Source organism: Sorex fumeus, unplaced genomic scaffold (assembly GCF_029834395.1).
Source record: "Sorex fumeus unplaced genomic scaffold, SorFum_2.1 ptg000018l, whole genome shotgun sequence".
NCBI lineage: Eukaryota > Metazoa > Chordata > Mammalia > Eulipotyphla > Soricidae > Sorex > Sorex fumeus.
The window spans coordinates 38,013,419-38,028,551 of NW_026606075.1; positions in this window are offsets into that span (position 1 = coordinate 38,013,419).

The following is a 15,133-nucleotide window of genomic DNA, read 5'->3' on the forward strand; positions in this document are numbered from 1 at the left end:
TCCTGTCCACACAACCCAGCGTTCAGAAATCATTGGAATCTCTACTACAGAAATTTCCATTCATTCACTGTGAATCTGGAAATAATCTGAATCTGCATTCCAGGAAGGCTTTCGTTACACCACTGATGAATGTCCAAGTAATGCAATGCTGCTTCTTAGTGGTCTGTTCACACTCGAAACCGTGCTGTTCACTGGCTATCCACTCAACATTGGTCAGCTCTTCAATATCCTGTCCAGACTATCCAGATTTCTAAATCTTGGCAATCTCCACTACAGAATGTTCCATTCAATCACGCGAATCTGGAATTCATCAGAGTCTCCACTCCCGGCAGGTTTTCGTGACACCACTGGTATATGTCCAAGGAAGCCAATGCTGGTTTTAAGCCGCCTGCTTATACTCTCAGCCGTGCTGTTCAATTTGCTATCCACCCAACCCTATTCAGCTCTACATTTTCCTGTCCTCATAACCCAACCTTCAGAAATAATTGGTATCTCCTCCACAGAATGTTCCGTTCATTCACTGCGAATCTTAAATTCATCTGACTCTCAACTCCCGGCGGGTTATCGTTACACCACTTGTGAATGTCCAAGTAAGCCAATGCTGGTTTTCAGTGGCCTGTTCATACTAAGAGACGTGCTGTTCATTTGGCTATCCACTCCACCCTGTTCAGCTCTACATTTTCGTGTCCACAAAACCCAGCCTTCAGAAATCATTGGAATCACCACTAGAGAATGTTCCATTCATTCACTGCGAATCTGGAATTCATCTGAACCTCCACTCCCGGCAGGTTTTCGTTACACCACTGGTGAATGTCCAAGTAACTCAATACTGGTTTTCAGAGGCATGTTCAACTCGCAGAAGTGCTGTTCAATGGGCTATCCACTCAATATTGGTCAGCTCTTCATTTTCCTCTCCACACAAACCAGCCTTCAGAAATCATTGGGATCTCCACTACAGACTGTTCCATTCATTCACTGCGATTCTGCAATTCATCTGACTCTCCGCTCCAGGCAGGTTTTCATTACAGCACTGGTGAATGACCAAGTAATCCAATGCTGGTTTTCAGCCGCCTTTTCACACTCGCAGTGTGCTGTTCAATTGTCTATCCACTCAAACCTGGTCAGCCTTTCATTTTCTTTTCCACAATATCAGACTTCAGAAATCATTGGAATCGCCAGTACAGAATGTTCCATTCATTCACTGCCAATCTGGAATTCATCTGAATCTGCACTCCAGTTAGGCTTTCATTACACCACTTATGAATGTCCAAGTAACACAATGCTGGTTTTCAGCGGTCTGTTCACACTCTAAGCCCTGCTTTTTACTGGGTATCCACACAACTGTGGTCAGCTCTTCATTTTCATGTCCAAACAATCCAGACTTGAGAAATCTTTGCAATCTCCAGTACAGAATGTTCCATTCATTCACTGCGAATCTGGAATTCAACTGAATCTCCACTACCTGCAGATTTATCTTACACCACTTGTGAATGTCCAAGTAAAACAATGCTGGTTTTCAGAGGCCTGTTCATATTCGCAGTCGTGCTGTTCAATTGGCTATCCACTCAACCTGTTTTGCTCCTCATTTTCCTGTGCACACAACCCAGCCTTCAGAAATCATTGTAATCTCCACTACAGGATGTTCCATTCATTCACTGGGAATCTGGAATTCATCTGAATCTGCACTCCACGCAGGCTTTCGTTACACCACTGCTGAAAGTCGAAGTAATGCAATACTGGTTTTCAGTGGTCTGTTCACATTCGAAGCCGAGGCTTTTTACAGGCTATCCACTCAACACTGGTCAGCTCTTCATTTTCGTGTCCCCACAATCCAGATTTCAGAAATCATTGCAATCTCCACTACAGAATGTTCCATTCATTCACTGCGAGTCTGGAGTTTATCTGATTCTCCACTCCCGCCTGGTTAACATTACACCACTTGTGAATGTCCAAGTAAGCCAATGCTGGTTCTCAGAGGCCTGTTCATACTCGCAGCCGTGCTGTTTAATTGACAATTCACTCCACCCTGTTCAGCTCTTCATTGTCCCACCACACTACCAGCCTTCAGAAATCTTTGTTATCTCCACTACAGAATGTTCCATTCATTCACTGCGAATCTGGAATTCATCTGACTCTCAACTCCACGCAGGTTTTCATTACACCACTGTTGAATGTCCAAGTAACCCAATGCTGGTTTTCAGCGGCCTGTTCATATTCGCAGCCCTGCTGTTTACTTGGCTATCGATTCAAGCCTGGTCAGCTCTTCATTTTCCTGTCCACACAACACAGGCTTCAGAAATCATTGGAATCTCCTCTACAGAATGTTCCATTCATTCACTGCGAATGTGGAATTCAACTGACTCTCCACTCCATGCAGGTTTTCCTTACACCACTGATGAATGTCCAAGTAACCCAATGCTGGTTTTCAGCTGCATGTTCACACTCGCAGCCATGCTATACAATTGGCTTTCCACTAAATCCTGATTAGTTCTTGATTTTCCTTCCACACGACCCAGCCTTCAGAAATCATTGGAATCTCCACTAGAGAATGTTCCATTCATTCACTGCGAATCTGGAATTCCTCTGAACCTCCACTCCCGGCAGGTTTTCGTTACACCACTGTTGAATGTCCAAGTAACCCAATGTTTTAAGTGTTTTCTTCACAAGCGCAGTGGTGCTGTTCAATTGGCTATCCACTCAACCCTGGCCAGCTCTACATTTTCCTGTCCACACCACAGAGACTGGAGAAATCATTGTTATCTCCACTACAGAATGTTCCATTCATTCACAGCGAATCTGGAATTCATCTGAATCTCCACTCCCGGCAGGTTTTCGTGACACCACTGGTAAATATCCAAGTAAGCCAATGCTGGTTTTAAGTGGCCTGCTCATACTCTCAGCCGTGCTGTTCAATTTGCTATCCACTCAACCCTCTTCAGCTCCATTTTCCTGTCCACATAACCCAAACTTCAGAAACAATTGCTATCTCCTCCACAGAATGTTCCATTCATTGACTGCAAATCTGAAATTCATCTAATTCTCAACTCCCGTCAGGTTTTCGTTACACCACTTGTGAATGTCCAATTAAGCCAAAGCTGGTTTTCAGTGGCCTGTTCTTACTACGAGACGTGCTGTTCATTTGGCTATCCATTCCACCCTGTTCAGCTCTACATTTTCGTGTCCACAAAACCCAGCCTTCAGAAATCATTGGAATCACCACTAGAGAATGTTCCATTCATTCACTGCGAATCTGGAATTCATCTGAATCTCCACTCCCGGCAGGTTTTCATTGCACCACTGCTGAATGTTCAAGTAACGCAATGATGGTTTTCAGCGGTCTATTCACACTCGAACCCGTGCTGTTCACGGTCTAGCGACTCAACACTGGTGAGTTCTTCTTTTTCCAGTTCAGACAATACAAACCCCAGAAACCATTGCAATCTACACTACAGAATGTTTCATTCATTCACGCGAATCTTGAATTCATCTTGTTCTCCACTCCCAGCAGGTTTTCGTTTCACCACTGGTGAATGTCCAAGCAACCCAAGGCTGGTTTCAGCTGCGTGTTAACACTCGCAGCCGTGCTGTTCAATTGGCTATCCAGTGAACGCTGGTTAGCTCTTGATTTTCCTTCCACACACCGAGCCTTCAGAAATCATTCTTATCTCCACTTCAGAATGTTCCATTCGTTCCCTGCGAATCTGGAATTCCTCTGACTCTCCACACCAGGCAGATTTTCCTAACAACACTGGTGAATGACCAGGTAATCCAATGCTGGTTTTCAGCGGCTGTTCACACTCACAGCCTTGCTGTTCAATTGGCAATCCAGTCAAACCTAGTCAGCTCTTCATTTTCCTGTCCACACAACCCAGCGTTCAGAAATCATTGGAATCTCTACTACAGAAATTTCCATTCATTCACTGTGAATCTGGAAATAATCTGAATCTGCATTCCAGGAAGGCTTTCGTTACACCACTGATGAATGTCCAAGTAATGCAATGCTGCTTCTTAGTGGTCTGTTCACACTCGAAACCGTGCTGTTCACTGGCTATCCACTCAACATTGGTCAGCTCTTCAATATCCTGTCCAGACTATCCAGATTTCTAAATCTTGGCAATCTCCACTACAGAATGTTCCATTCAATCACGCGAATCTGGAATTCATCAGAGTCTCCACTCCCGGCAGGTTTTCGTGACACCACTGGTATATGTCCAAGGAAGCCAATGCTGGTTTTAAGCCGCCTGCTTATACTCTCAGCCGTGCTGTTCAATTTGCTATCCACCCAACCCTATTCAGCTCTACATTTTCCTGTCCTCATAACCCAACCTTCAGAAATAATTGGTATCTCCTCCACAGAATGTTCCGTTCATTCACTGCGAATCTTAAATTCATCTGACTCTCAACTCCCGGCGGGTTATCGTTACACCACTTGTGAATGTCCAAGTAAGCCAATGCTGGTTTTCAGTGGCCTGTTCATACTAAGAGACGTGCTGTTCATTTGGCTATCCACTCCACCCTGTTCAGCTCTACATTTTCGTGTCCACAAAACCCAGCCTTCAGAAATCATTGGAATCACCACTAGAGAATGTTCCATTCATTCACTGCGAATCTGGAATTCATCTGAACCTCCACTCCTGGCAGGTTTTTGTTACGCCACTGGTGAATGTCCAAGTAACTCAATACTGGTTTTCAGAGGCATGTTCAACTCGCAGAAGTGCTGTTCAATGGGCTATCCACTCAATATTGGTCAGCTCTTCATTTTCCTCTCCACACAAACCAGCCTTCAGAAATCATTGGGATCTCCACTACAGACTGTTCCATTCATTCACTGCGATTCTGCAATTCATCTGACTCTCCGCTTCTGGCAGGTTTTCATTACAGCACTGGTGAATGACCAAGTAATCCAATGCTGGTTTTCAGCCGCCTTTTCACACTCGCAGTGTGCTGTTCAATTGTCTATCCACTCAAACCTGGTCAGCCTTTCATTTTCTTTTCCACAATATCAGACTTCAGAAATCATTGGAATCGCCAGTACAGAATGTTCCATTCATTCACTGCCAATCTGGAATTCATCTGAATCTGCACTCCAGGTAGGCTTTCATTACACCACTTATGAATGTCCAAGTAACACAATGCTGGTTTTCAGCGGTCTGTTCACACTCTAAGCCCTGCTTTTTACTGGGTATCCACACAACTGTGGTCAGCTCTTCATTTTCATGTCCAAACAATCCAGACTTGAGAAATCATTGCAATCTCCAGTACAGAATGTTCCATTCAATCACTGCGAATCTGGAATTCAACTGAATCTCCACTACCTGCAGATTTATCTTACACCACTTGTGAATGTCCAAGTAAAACAATGCTGGTTTTCAGAGGCCTGTTCATGTTCGCAGTCGTGCTGTTCAATTGGCTATTCACTCAACCTGTTTTGCTCCTCATTTTCCTGTGCACACAACCCAGCCTTCAGAAATCATTGTAATCTCCACTACAGGATGTTCCATTCATTCACTGGGAATCTGGAATTCATCTGAATCTGCACTCCACGCAGGCTTTCGTTACACCACTGCTGAAAGTCGAAGTAATGCAATACTGGTTTTCAGTGGTCTGTTCACATTCGAAGCCGAGGCTTTTTACAGGCTATCCACTCAACACTGGTCAGCTCTTCATTTTCGTGTCCCCACAATCCAGATTTCAGAAATCATTGCAATCTCCACTACAGAATGTTCCATTCATTCACTGCGAGTCTGGAGTTTATCTGATTCTCCACTCCCGCCTGGTTAACATTACACCACTTGTGAATGTCCAAGTAAGCCAATGCTGGTTTTCAGAGGCCTGTTCATACTCGCAGCCGTGCTGTTTAATTGACAATTCACTCCACCCTGTTCAGCTCTTCATTGTCCCACCACACTACCAGCCTTCAGAAATCTTTGTTATCTCCACTACAGAATGTTCCATTCATTCACTGCGAATCTGGAATTCATCTGACTCTCAACTCCACGCAGGTTTTCATTACACCACTGTTGAATGTCCAAGTAACCCAATGCTGGTTTTCAGCGGCCTGTTCATATTCGCAGCCCTGCTGTTTACTTGGCTATCGATTCAAGCCTGGTCAGCTCTTCATTTTCCTGTCCACACAACACAGGCTTCAGAAATCATTGGAATCTCCTCTACAGAATGTTCCATTCATTCACTGCGAATGTGGAATTCAACTGACTCTCCACTCCATGCAGGTTTTCCTTACACCACTGATGAATGTCCAAGTAACCCAATGCTGGTTTTCAGCTGCATGTTCACACTCGCAGCCATGCTATACAATTGGCTTTCCACTAAATCCTGATTAGTTCTTGATGTTCCTTCCACACGGCCCAGCCTTCAGAAATCATTGGAATCTCCACTAGAGAATGTTCCATTCATTCACTGCGAATCTGGAATTCCTCTGAACCTCCACTCCCGGCAGGTTTTCGTTACACCACTGTTGAATGTCCAAGTAACCCAATGTTTTAAGTGTTTTCTTCACAAGCGCAGTGGTGCTGTTCAATTGGCTATCCACTCAACCCTGGCCAGCTCTACATTTTCCTGTCCACACCACAGAGACTGGAGAAATCATTGTTATCTCCACTACAGAATGTTCCATTCATTCACAGCGAATCTGGAATTCATCTGAATCTCCACTCCCGGCAGGTTTTCGTGACACCACTGGTAAATATCCAAGTAAGCCAATGCTGGTTTTAAGTGGCCTGCTCATACTCTCAGCCGTGCTGTTCAATTTGCTATCCACTCAACCCTCTTCAGCTCCATTTTCCTGTCCACATAACCCAAACCTCAGAAACAATTGGTATCTCCTCCACAGAATGTTCCATTCATTGACTGCAAATCTGAAATTCATCTAATTCTCAACTCCCGTCAGGTTTTCGTTACACCACTTGTGAATGTCCAATTAAGCCAAAGCTGGTTTTCAGTGGCCTGTTCTTACTACGAGACGTGCTGTTCATTTGGCTATCCATTCCACCCTGTTCAGCTCTACATTTTCGTGTCCACAAAACCCAGCCTTCAGAAATCATTGGAATCACCACTAGAGAATGTTCCATTCATTCACTGCGAATCTGGAATTCATCTGAATCTCCACTCCCGGCAGGTTTTCATTGCACCACTGCTGAATGTTCAAGTAACGCAATGATGGTTTTCAGCGGTCTATTCACACTCGAACCCGTGCTGTTCACGGTCTAGCGACTCAACACTGGTGAGTTCTTCTTTTTCCAGTTCAGACAATACAAACCTCAGAAACCATTGCAATCTACACTACAGAATGTTTCATTCATTCACGCGAATCTTGAATTCATCTTGTTCTCCACTCCCAGCAGGTTTTCGTTTCACCACTGGTGAATGTCCAAGCAACCCAAGGCTGGTTTCAGCTGCGTGTTAACACTCGCAGCCGTGCTGTTCAATTGGCTATCCAGTGAACGCTGGTTAGCTCTTGATTTTCCTTCCACACACCGAGCCTTCAGAAATCATTCTTATCTCCACTTCAGAATGTTCCATTCGTTCCCTGCGAATCTGGAATTCCTCTGACTCTCCACACCAGGCAGATTTTCCTAACAACACTGGTGAATGACCAGGTAATCCAATGCTGGTTTTCAGCGGCTGTTCACACTCACAGCCTTGCTGTTCAATTGGCAATCCAGTCAAACCTAGTCAGCTCTTCTTCATTTTCCTGTCCACACAACCCAGCGTTCAGAAATCATTGGAATCTCTACTACAGAAATTTCCATTCATTCACTGTGAATCTGGAAATAATCTGAATCTGCATTCCAGGAAGGCTTTCGTTACACCACTGATGAATGTCCAAGTAATGCAATGCTGCTTCTTAGTGGTCTGTTCACACTCGAAACCGTGCTGTTCATTGGCTATCCACTCAATATCGGTCAGCTCTTCAATATCCTGTCCAGACTATCCAGATTTCTAAATGTTGGCAATCACCACTACAGAATGTTCCATTCAATCACGCGAATCTGGAATTCATCAGAGTCTCCACTCCTGGAAGGTTTTCGTGACACCACTGGTAAATGTCCAAGGAAGACAATGCTGGTTTTAAGCCGCCTGCTAACACACACAGCCGTGCTGTTCAATTTGCTATCCACCCAACCCTATTCAGCTCTACATTTTCCTGTCCTCATAACCCAACCTTCAGAAATAATTGGTATCTCCTCCACAGAATGTTCCGTTCATTCACTGCGAATCTTAAATTCATCTGACTCTCAACTCCCGGCGGGTTATCGTTACACCACTTGTGAATGTCCAAGTAAGCCAATGCTGGTTTTCAGTGGCCTGTTCATACTAAGAGACGTGCTGTTCATTTGGCTATCCACTCCACCCTGTTCAGCTCTACATTTTCGTGTCCACAAAACCCAGCCTTGAGAAATCATTGGAATCACAACTAGAGAATGTTCCATTCATTCACTGCGAATCTGGAATTCATCTGAACCTCCACTCCTGGCAGGTTTTCGTTACGCCACTGGTGAATGTCCAAGTAACTCAATACTGGTTTTCAGAGGCATGTTCAACTCGCAGAAGTGCTGTTCAATGGGCTATCCACTCAATATTGGTCAGCTCTTCATTTTCCTCTCCACACAAACCAGCCTTCAGAAATCATTGGGATCTCCACTACAGACTGTTCCATTCATTCACTGCGATTCTGCAATTCATCTGACTCTCCGCTCCAGGCAGGTTTTCTTTACAGCACTGGTGAATGACCAAGTAATCCAATGCTGGTTTTCAGCCGCCTTTTCACACTCGCAGTGTGCTGTTCAATTGTCTATCCACTCAAACCTGGTCAGCCTTTCATTTTCTTTTCCACAATATCAGACTTCAGAAATCATTGGAATCGCCAGTACAGAATGTTCCATTCATTCACTGCCAATCTGGAATTCATCTGAATCTGCACTCCAGGTAGGCTTTCATTACACCACTTATGAATGTCCAAGTAACACAATGCTGGTTTTCAGCGGTCTGTTCACACTCTAAGCCCTGCTTTTTACTGGGTATCCACACAACTGTGGTCAGCTCTTCATTTTCATGTCCAAACAATCCAGACTTGAGAAATCATTGCAATCTCCAGTACAGAATGTTCCATTCATTCACTGCGAATCTGGAATTCAACTGAATCTCCACTACCTGCAGATTTATCTTACACCACTTGTGAATGTCCAAGTAAAACAATGCTGGTTTTCAGAGGCCTGTTCATGTTCGCAGTCGTGCTGTTCAATTGGCTATCCACTCAACCTGTTTTGCTCCTCATTTTCCTGTGCACACAACCCAGCCTTCAGAAATCATTGTAATCTCCACTACAGGATGTTCCATTCATTCACTGGGAATCTGGAATTCATCTGAATCTGCACTCCACGCAGGCTTTCGTTACACCACTGCTGAAAGTCGAAGTAATGCAATACTGGTTTTCAGTGGTCTGTTCACATTCGAAGCCGAGGCTTTTTACAGGCTATCCACTCAACACTGGTCAGCTCTTCATTTTCGTGTCCCCACAATCCAGATTTCAGAAATCATTGCAATCTCCACTACAGAATGTTCCATTCATTCACTGCGAGTCTGGAGTTTATCTGATTCTCCACTCCCGCCTGGTTAACATTACACCACTTGTGAATGTCCAAGTAAGCCAATGCTGGTTTTCAGAGGCCTGTTCATACTCGCAGCCGTGCTGTTTAATTGACAATTCACTCCACCCTGTTCAGCTCTTCATTGTCCCACCACACTACCAGCCTTCAGAAATCTTTGTTATCTCCACTACAGAATGTTCCATTCATTCACTGCGAATCTGGAATTCATCTGACTCTCAACTCCACGCAGGTTTTCATTACACCACTGTTGAATGTCCAAGTAACCCAATGCTGGTTTTCAGCGGCCTGTTCATATTCGCAGCCCTGCTGTTTACTTGGCTATCGATTCAAGCCTGGTCAGCTCTTCATTTTCCTGTCCACACAACACAGGCTTCAGAAATCATTGGAATCTCCTCTACAGAATGTTCCATTCATTCACTGCGAATGTGGAATTCAACTGACTCTCCACTCCATGCAGGTTTTCCTTACACCACTGATGAATGTCCAAGTAACCCAATGCTGGTTTTCAGCTGCATGTTCACACTCGCAGCCATGCTATACAATTGGCTTTCCACTAAATCCTGATTAGTTCTTGATTTTCCTTCCACACGACCCAGCCTTCAGAAATCATTGGAATCTCCACTAGAGAATGTTCCATTCATTCACTGCGAATCTGGAATTCCTCTGAACCTCCACTCCCGGCAGGTTTTCGTTACACCACTGTTGAATGTCCAAGTAACCCAATGTTTTAAGTGTTTTCTTCACAAGCGCAGTGGTGCTGTTCAATTGGCTATCCACTCAACCCTGGCCAGCTCTACATTTTCCTGTCCACACCACAGAGACTGGAGAAATCATTGTTATCTCCACTACAGAATGTTCCATTCATTCACAGCGAATCTGGAATTCATCTGAATCTCCACTCCCGGCAGGTTTTCGTGACACCACTGGTAAATATCCAAGTAAGCCAATGCTGGTTTTAAGTGGCCTGCTCATACTCTCAGCCGTGCTGTTCAATTTGCTATCCACTCAACCCTCTTCAGCTCCATTTTCCTGTCCACATAACCCAAACCTCAGAAACAATTGGTATCTCCTCCACAGAATGTTCCATTCATTGACTGCAAATCTGAAATTCATCTAATTCTCAACTCCCGTCAGGTTTTCGTTACACCACTTGTGAATGTCCAATTAAGCCAAAGCTGGTTTTCAGTGGCCTGTTCTTACTACGAGACGTGCTGTTCATTTGGCTATCCATTCCACCCTGTTCAGCTCTACATTTTCGTGTCCACAAAACCCAGCCTTCAGAAATCATTGGAATCACCACTAGAGAATGTTCCATTCATTCACTGCGAATCTGGAATTCATCTGAATCTCCACTCCCGGCAGGTTTTCATTGCACCACTGCTGAATGGTCAAGTAACGCAATGATGGTTTTCAGCGGTCTATTCACACTCGAACCCGTGCTGTTCACGGTCTAGCGACTCAACACTGGTGAGTTCTTCTTTTTCCAGTTCAGACAATACAAACCTCAGAAACCATTGCAATCTACACTACAGAATGTTTCATTCATTCACGCGAATCTTGAATTCATCTTGTTCTCCACTCCCAGCAGGTTTTCGTTTCACCACTGGTGAATGTCCAAGCAACCCAAGGCTGGTTTCAGCTGCGTGTTAACACTCGCAGCCGTGCTGTTCAATTGGCTATCCAGTGAACGCTGGTTAGCTCTTGATTTTCCTTCCACACACCGAGCCTTCAGAAATCATTCTTATCTCCACTTCAGAATGTTCCATTCGTTCCCTGCGAATCTGGAATTCCTCTGACTCTCCACACCAGGCAGATTTTCCTAACAACACTGGTGAATGACCAGGTAATCCAATGCTGGTTTTCAGCGGCTGTTCACACTCACAGCCTTGCTGTTCAATTGGCAATCCAGTCAAACCTAGTCAGCTCTTCTTCATTTTCCTGTCCACACAACCCAGCGTTCAGAAATCATTGGAATCTCTACTACAGAAATTTCCATTCATTCACTGTGAATCTGGAAATAATCTGAATCTGCATTCCAGGAAGGCTTTCGTTACACCACTGATGAATGTCCAAGTAATGCAATGCTGCTTCTTAGTGGTCTGTTCACACTCGAAACCGTGCTGTTCATTGGCTATCCACTCAATATCGGTCAGCTCTTCAATATCCTGTCCAGACTATCCAGATTTCTAAATGTTGGCAATCACCACTACAGAATGTTCCATTCAATCACGCGAATCTGGAATTCATCAGAGTCTCCACTCCTGGAAGGTTTTCGTGACACCACTGGTAAATGACCAAGGAAGACAATGCTGGTTTTAAGCCGCCTGCTAACACACACAGCCGTGCTGTTCAATTTGCTATCCACCCAACCCTATTCAGCTCTACATTTTCCTGTCCTCATAACCCAACCTTCAGAAATAATTGGTATCTCCTCCACAGAATGTTCCGTTCATTCACTGCGAATCTTAAATTCATCTGACTCTCAACTCCCGGCGGGTTATCGTTACACCACTTGTGAATGTCCAAGTAAGCCAATGCTGGTTTTCAGTGGCCTGTTCATACTAAGAGACGTGCTGTTCATTTGGCTATCCACTCCACCCTGTTCAGCTCTACATTTTCGTGTCCACAAAACCCAGCCTTGAGAAATCATTGGAATCACCACTAGAGAATGTTCCATTCATTCACTGCGAATCTGGAATTCATCTGAACCTCCACTCCTGGCAGGTTTTCGTTACGCCACTGGTGAATGTCCAAGTAACTCAATACTGGTTTTCAGAGGCATGTTCAACTCGCAGAAGTGCTGTTCAATGGGCTATCCACTCAATATTGGTCAGCTCTTCATTTTCCTCTCCACACAAACCAGCCTTCAGAAATCATTGGGATCTCCACTACAGACTGTTCCATTCATTCACTGCGATTCTGCAATTCATCTGACTCTCCGCTCCAGGCAGGTTTTCATTACAGCACTGGTGAATGACCAAGTAATCCAATGCTGGTTTTCAGCCGCCTTTTCACACTCGCAGTGTGCTGTTCAATTGTCTATCCACTCAAACCTGGTCAGCCTTTCATTTTCTTTTCCACAATATCAGACTTCAGAAATCATTGGAATCGCCAGTACAGAATGTTCCATTCATTCACTGCCAATCTGGAATTCATCTGAATCTGCACTCCAGGTAGGCTTTCATTACACCACTTATGAATGTCCAAGTAACACAATGCTGGTTTTCAGCGGTCTGTTCACACTCTAAGCCCTGCTTTTTACTGGGTATCCACACAACTGTGGTCAGCTCTTCATTTTCATGTCCAAACAATCCAGACTTGAGAAATCATTGCAATCTCCAGTACAGAATGTTCCATTCATTCACTGCGAATCTGGAATTCAACTGAATCTCCACTACCTGCAGATTTATCTTACACCACTTGTGAATGTCCAAGTAAAACAATGCTGGTTTTCAGAGGCCTGTTCATGTTCGCAGTCGTGCTGTTCAATTGGCTAACCACTCAACCTGTTTTGCTCCTCATTTTCCTGTGCACACAACCCAGCCTTCAGAAATCATTGTAATCTCCACTACAGGATGTTCCATTCATTCACTGGGAATCTGGAATTCATCTGAATCTGCACTCCACGCAGGCTTTCGTTACACCACTGCTGAAAGTCGAAGTAATGCAATACTGGTTTTCAGTGGTCTGTTCACATTCGAAGCCGAGGCTTTTTACAGGCTATCCACTCAACACTGGTCAGCTCTTCATTTTCGTGTCCACACAATCCAGATTTCAGAAATCATTGCAATCTCCACTACAGAATGTTCCATTCATTCACTGCGAGTCTGGAGTTTATCTGATTCTCCACTCCCGCCTGGTTAACATTACACCACTTGTGAATGTCCAAGTAAGCCAATGCTGGTTTTCAGAGGCCTGTTCATACTCGCAGCCGTGCTGTTTAATTGACAATTCACTCCACCCTGTTCAGCTCTTCATTGTCCCACCACACTACCAGCCTTCAGAAATCTTTGTTATCTCCACTACAGAATGTTCCATTCATTCACTGCGAATCTGGAATTCATCTGACTCTCAACTCCACGCAGGTTTTCATTACACCACTGTTGAATGTCCAAGTAACCCAATGCTGGTTTTCAGCGGCCTGTTCATATTCGCAGCCCTGCTGTTTACTTGGCTATCGATTCAAGCCTGGTCAGCTCTTCATTTTCCTGTCCACACAACACAGGCTTCAGAAATCATTGGAATCTCCTCTACAGAATGTTCCATTCATTCACTGCGAATGTGGAATTCAACTGACTCTCCACTCCATGCAGGTTTTCCTTACACCACTGATGAATGTCCAAGTAACCCAATGCTGGTTTTCAGCTGCATGTTCACACTCGCAGCCATGCTATACAATTGGCTTTCCACTAAATCCTGATTAGTTCTTGATTTTCCTTCCACACGACCCAGCCTTCAGAAATCATTGGAATCTCCACTAGAGAATGTTCCATTCATTCACTGCGAATCTGGAATTCCTCTGAACCTCCACTCCCGGCAGGTTTTCGTTACACCACTGTTGAATGTCCAAGTAACCCAATGTTTTAAGTGTTTTCTTCACAAGCGCAGTGGTGCTGTTCAATTGGCTATCCACTCAACCCTGGCCAGCTCTACATTTTCCTGTCCACACCACAGAGACTGGAGAAATCATTGTTATCTCCACTACAGAATGTTCCATTCATTCACAGCGAATCTGGAATTCATCTGAATCTCCACTCCCGGCAGGTTTTCGTGACACCACTGGTAAATATCCAAGTAAGCCAATGCTGGTTTTAAGTGGCCTGCTCATACTCTCAGCCGTGCTGTTCAATTTGCTATCCACTCAACCCTCTTCAGCTCCATTTTCCTGTCCACATAACCCAAACCTCAGAAACAATTGGTATCTCCTCCACAGAATGTTCCATTCATTGACTGCAAATCTGAAATTCATCTAATTCTCAACTCCCGTCAGGTTTTCGTTACACCACTTGTGAATGTCCAATTAAGCCAAAGCTGGTTTTCAGTGTCCTGTTCTTACTACGAGACGTGCTGTTCATTTGGCTATCCATTCCACCCTGTTCAGCTCTACATTTTCGTGTCCACAAAACCCAGCCTTCAGAAATCATTGGAATCACCACTAGAGAATGTTCCATTCATTCACTGCGAATCTGGAATTCATCTGAATCTCCACTCCCGGCAGGTTTTCATTGCACCACTGCTGAATGTTCAAGTAACGCAATGATGGTTTTCAGCGGTCTGTTCACACTCGAACCCGTGCTGTTCACGGTCTAGCGACTCAACACTGGTGAGTTCTTCTTTTTCCAGTTCAGACAATACAAACCTCAGAAACCATTGCAATCTACACTACAGAATGTTTCATTCATTCACGCGAATCTTGAATTCATCTTGTTCTCCACTCCCAGCAGGTTTTCGTTTCACCACTGGTGAATGTCCAAGCAACCCAAGGCTGGTTTCAGCTGCGTGTT